The sequence below is a fragment of the Entelurus aequoreus genome, unplaced genomic scaffold (assembly GCF_033978785.1).
Source record: "Entelurus aequoreus isolate RoL-2023_Sb unplaced genomic scaffold, RoL_Eaeq_v1.1 HiC_scaffold_44, whole genome shotgun sequence".
Taxonomy (NCBI): Eukaryota; Metazoa; Chordata; class Actinopteri; order Syngnathiformes; family Syngnathidae; genus Entelurus; species Entelurus aequoreus.
Window position 1 is genome coordinate 177,501 of NW_026907976.1, and position 5,000 is coordinate 182,500.

Consider the following 5,000-nt stretch of genomic DNA (forward strand, 5'->3'; position numbering starts at 1 on the left):
AATGCGGCGTGGTGCTTGGGAACAAGAAGGCCGACCTGCCTTGGTTCCCCGCCGGGGTCAGGAGGTCAAAATTAGTCCCTCTCCTTGCTGGAAGTCACCCAAAAAAAGTCGTGAATTTGCCTAAGTGTCTAGGTGCCCTGCCCTTTAAGAAGGCCGACCTGCCTTGGTTCCCCGCCGGGGTCAGGAGGTCAAAATTAGTCCCTCTCCTTGCTGGAAGTCACCCAAAAAAAGTCGTGAATTTGCCTAAGTGTCTAGGTGCCTGGCCCTTTAAGAAGGCCGACCACCCTTGGTTCCCCACCTGGGTCAGGAGGTCAAATTTAGTCCCTCTCCTTGCTGGAAGTCCCCGAAAAAAAAAGGCGTGAATTTGCCTAAGTGTAAAGCTGGGGTAAAAGCGGGAGTAGCCATAAATTAGTCCCTCTCCTTGCTGGAAGTCACCCAAAAAAAGTCGTGAATTTGCCTAAGTGTCTAGGTGCCTGGCCCTTTAAGAAGGCCGACCACCCTTGGTTCCCCGCCGGGGTCAGGAGGTCAAATTTAGTCCCTCTCCAAGCTGGAAGTCATTTTAGGGTACCAGCACTCTGTGGAGAAAATGCGGCGTCGTGCTTGGGAACGAGCATTTAATCCCCGCAGGTGAAACCTAAAAAACGGGCCAAGTGATGTCATTAGAGGCCCTATTTTCAGACAGTTTGGCGTATTTCGGTGACGCCGAGGAGTCCATCAGGTCTTCCCGGTCGAATGCGAGGCCTTTTGGGGGCCATAGGTCATCAAAAAGAGTGGGGGACCGGAGCCCTCCTGTGGACTCCGGCCCTAAATGCACCCAGGATTAAAGGCATCATTTCCAGGCCTTTTGGGGCCCCATTTTAAACAGTTTGTAGTATTTCGGTGACGCCGAGGCGTCCGTCAGGTGTTCCCGGGCAATGTGAGGCCTTTTGGGGCCATAAATTACTGTTAATTGGGGGCCCTGGATGCCTTTTGGGGCCCTATTTTCAGACAGAAAACAGCAACCCTCTTACACTGCAAGAGGACAGCGGGGAATTGAAGCCCTCCCGTGGACTCTGGCCGCAATTGCACCTATAAAAAAAAAAAAAAATGCATTATTTTCCAGCATTAAAGGCATCATTTCCAGGCCTTTTGGGGCCCCATTTTAAACAGTTTGTAGTATTTCGGTGACGCCGAGGCGTCCGTCAGGTGTTCCCGGGCAATGTGAGGCCTTTTGGGGCCATAAATTACTGTTAATTAGGGGCCCTGGATGCCTTTTGGGGCCCTATTTTCAGACAGAAAACAGCAACCCTCTTACACTGCAAGAGGACAGCGGGGAATTGGAGCCCTCCCGTGGACTCTGGCCGCACTTGCACCTATTAAAAAAAAAAAAAAAAAAAAAAAAAAAGCATTATTTTCCAGCATTAAAGGCATCATTTCCAGGCCTTTTGGGGCCCCATTTTAAACAGTTTGTAGTATTTCGGTGACGCCGAGGCGTCCGTCAGGTCTTCCCGGGCAATGTGAGGCCTTTTGGGGCCATAAATTACTGTTAATTAGGGGCCCTGGATGCCTTTTGGGGCCCTATTTTCAGACAGAAAACAGCAACCCTCTTACACTGCAAGAGGACAGCAGCGGGGAATTGGAGCCCTCCCGTGGACTCCGGCCGCAATTGCACCTATAAAAAAAAAAAAAAAGCATTATTTTCCAGCATTAAAGGCATCATTTCCAGGCCTTTTGGGGGCCCCATTTTAAACAGTTTGTAGTATTTCGGTGACGCCGAGGCGTCCGTCAGGTCTTCCCGGGCAATGTGATGCCTTTTGGAGCCATAAATTACTGTCATTAGGGGCCCTGGATGCCTTTTGGGGCCCTATTTCCAGACAGAAAACAGCAACCCTCTTACACTGCAAGAGGACAGCAGCGGGGAATTGGAGCCCTCCCGTGGACTCCGGCCGCAATTGCACCCCTAAAGAAATGCATTTTTTCCCAAGTGTGCACTATAGAGAGAAACCCTACTTATGAAGGGAAATAAACCCCGGGCTGTTGCACATGTGTCTTAGGACAGCAATAGACGGGCTTTTTAAACAGAACGGCATATTTTGTGCTACCCGGGGTGTCCAGCGCGTGTCCCCGGGGTATGTGAGGCCCTTTGGGGCATGCGGCCAGGAAATGTCCTGAACGATCCAAAATCACACCCTGGTTTGAGTGCCACATGTCCCGCAGCAGGTCACCCGAGTCCAGGTGCCCGACATGTACAAAGCGCCCCCCAGCAAAGTCACACTGTGAGTGGGGAAGAAAAGTTGGGAAAGTGTGCAAAAATCCCCAAAATGTTCTAAAATCACACCCAGGTTTGAGTGCCACATGTCCCACAGCAGGTCACCCGAGTCCAGGGATGCCCGACATGTACAAAGCGCCCCCCAGCAAAGTCACACTGTGAGTGGGGAAGAAAAGTTGGGAAAGTGTGCAAAAATCCCCAAAATGTTCTAAAATCACACCCAGGTTTGAGTGCAGCAAGTCCCGCAGCCGGTCACCCGAGTACAAGGGTGCCCGACATGTACAAAGCGCCCCCCAGCAAAGTCACACTGTGAGTGGGGAAGAAAAGTTGGGAAAGTGTGCAAAAATCCCCAAAATGTTCTAAAAGCACACCCAGGTTTGAGTGCCACAAGTCCCGCAGCCGGTCACCCGAGTCCAGGGATGCCCGACGTGTCCACAAGGCTCCCAGCAAAGTCACACTGTGAGTGGGGGAGGAAATTCAGAAATGTAGGCAAAAGTCCCGAAAATGGTCCAAAATCACACCCAGGTGACACCCAGGTTTGAGTGCCACAAGTCCCGCAGCAGGTGACCCGAGTCCAAGGGTGCCCGGCATGTCCAAAGCGCCCCCAGCAAAGTCACACTGTGAGTGGGGGGGAAAAGTGGGAAAAGTAGGCAAAAGTCCCGAAAAATGGTCCAAAATGACACCCAGGTTCGAGTCCCACAAGTCCCGCAGCCGCCCACCCGAGTCCAGGGATGCACGACATGTCCAAAGAAATAATAAAAATCCACAAAAATCCGGGGGCCGGATTCCGGCGTACCGCTTCGGCCCGCGTGCCCTAGTTTGGAGACCGATTTTAAAAATTTGCCGTTGACGGCTAGTTTTTTTCCTTATCACACCCACATTTGAGTGCCACAAGTCCCGCCGCGTTCCACCCAAGTCCAGGGGTGCCAAGAGGTGCCCAGCGTGGCCAGGACGCATGCAGCAAAGTCACAGGGGAAGTGGGGTAGAAAAGTGGGGAAAGTCTGGAAAAGGTCGTGAAAATGGTCAAAAATCACACCCAGGCTGGCGTGCAGCAAGTCCTGCCGCGTTCCAGCCGAGCACAGGGGTGCCAGGAGGCACCCAGCGTGGCCAGGGCGCACCCAGCAAAGTCACAGGGGAAGTGGGGAAAGTCTGGGGGGAAAGTCGTGAAAATGAGCAAAAATCACACCCAGGCTGGAGTGCAGCAAGTCCCGCCGCGTTCCAGCCGAGCCCAGGGGTGCCAGGAGGCACCCAGCATGGCCAGGGCGCACCCAGCAAAGTCACAGGGGAAGTGGGGAAAGTTGGGGAAAAAGTCATGAAAATGATCAAAAATCACACCCAGGCTGGAGTGCAGCAAGTCCCGCCGCGTTCCAGCCGAGTCCAGGGGTGCCAGGAGGCACCCAGCGTGGCCAGGGCGCACCCAGCAAAGTCACAGGGGAAGTGGGGAAAGTCTGGGGAAAAGTCGCGAAAATGATCAAAAATCACACCCAGGCTGGAGTGCAGCAAGTCCTGCCGCGTTCCAGCCGAGCCCAGGGGTGCCTGGAGGCACCCAGCATGGCCAGGACGCACCCAGCAAAGTCACAGGGGAAGTGGGGAAAGGTGGGGAAAGTTGGGGAAAAAGTCATGAAAATGATCAAAAATCACACCCAGGCTGGAGTGCAGCAAGTCCCGCCGCGTTCCAGCCGAGCCCGGGGGTGCCAGCAGGCACCCAGCATGGCCAGGACGCACCCCGCAAAGTCACAGGGTAAGTGGGGAAAGTCGGGGAAAAAGTCATGAAAATGAGCAAAAATCACACCCAGGCTGGAGTGCAGCAAGTCCCGCCGCGTTCCAGCCGAGCCCCGGGGTGCCAGCAGGCACCCAGCATGGCCAGGGCGCACCCTGCAAAGTCACAGGGGAAGTGGGGGATTTTTTCTAAGTACCCAATCGAAAGAGGCTAAAAAGCACCTCTTTTTACCTTCTCTCGATTTTTCCAAGTACAAAATCGAGAGAGGCTAAAAATCCCCTCTTTTTACCTTCTCTCGATCAGACACTTAGAAAAAAAACGGGGGAAAAAAAAAAAAATTCTGGGATTTTTTCTAAGTACAAAATCGAGAGAGGCTAAAAAGCACCTCTTTTTGCCTTCTCTCGATTTTTTCCAAGTACAAAATCGAGAGAGGCTAAAAATCCCCTCTTTTTACCTTCTCTCGATCAGACACTTAGAAAAAAAACGGGGAAAAAAAAAATTTCTGGGATTTTTTCTAAGTACAAAATCGAGAGAGGCTAAAAAGCACCTCTTTTTGCCTTCTCTCGATTTTTCCAAGTACAAAATCGAGAGAGGCTAAAAATCCCCTCTTTTTACCTTCTCTCGATCAGACACTTAGAAAAAAAAACGGGGAAAAAAAAAATTTCTGGGATTTTTTCTAAGTACAAAATCGAGAGAGGCTAAAAATCCCCTCTTTTTGCCTTCTCTCGATCAGACACTTAGAAAAAAAAACGGGGAAAAAAAAATTTCTGGGATTTTTTCTAAGTACAAAATCGAGAGAGGCTAAAAAGCACCTCTTTTTGCCTTCTCTCGATTTTTCCAAGTACAAAATCGAGAGAGGCTAAAAATCACCTCATTTTACCTTCTCTCGATCAGACACTTAGAAAAATTTCCCCACTCGTCCTTCCAATGCATTTCAATGGGATTGGAGTTTTCGGCTGGGATTTTTTCTAAGTACAAAATCGAGAGAGGCTTAAATTTTCACCTACTTTTTGCCTTCTTTCGATTTTGTCG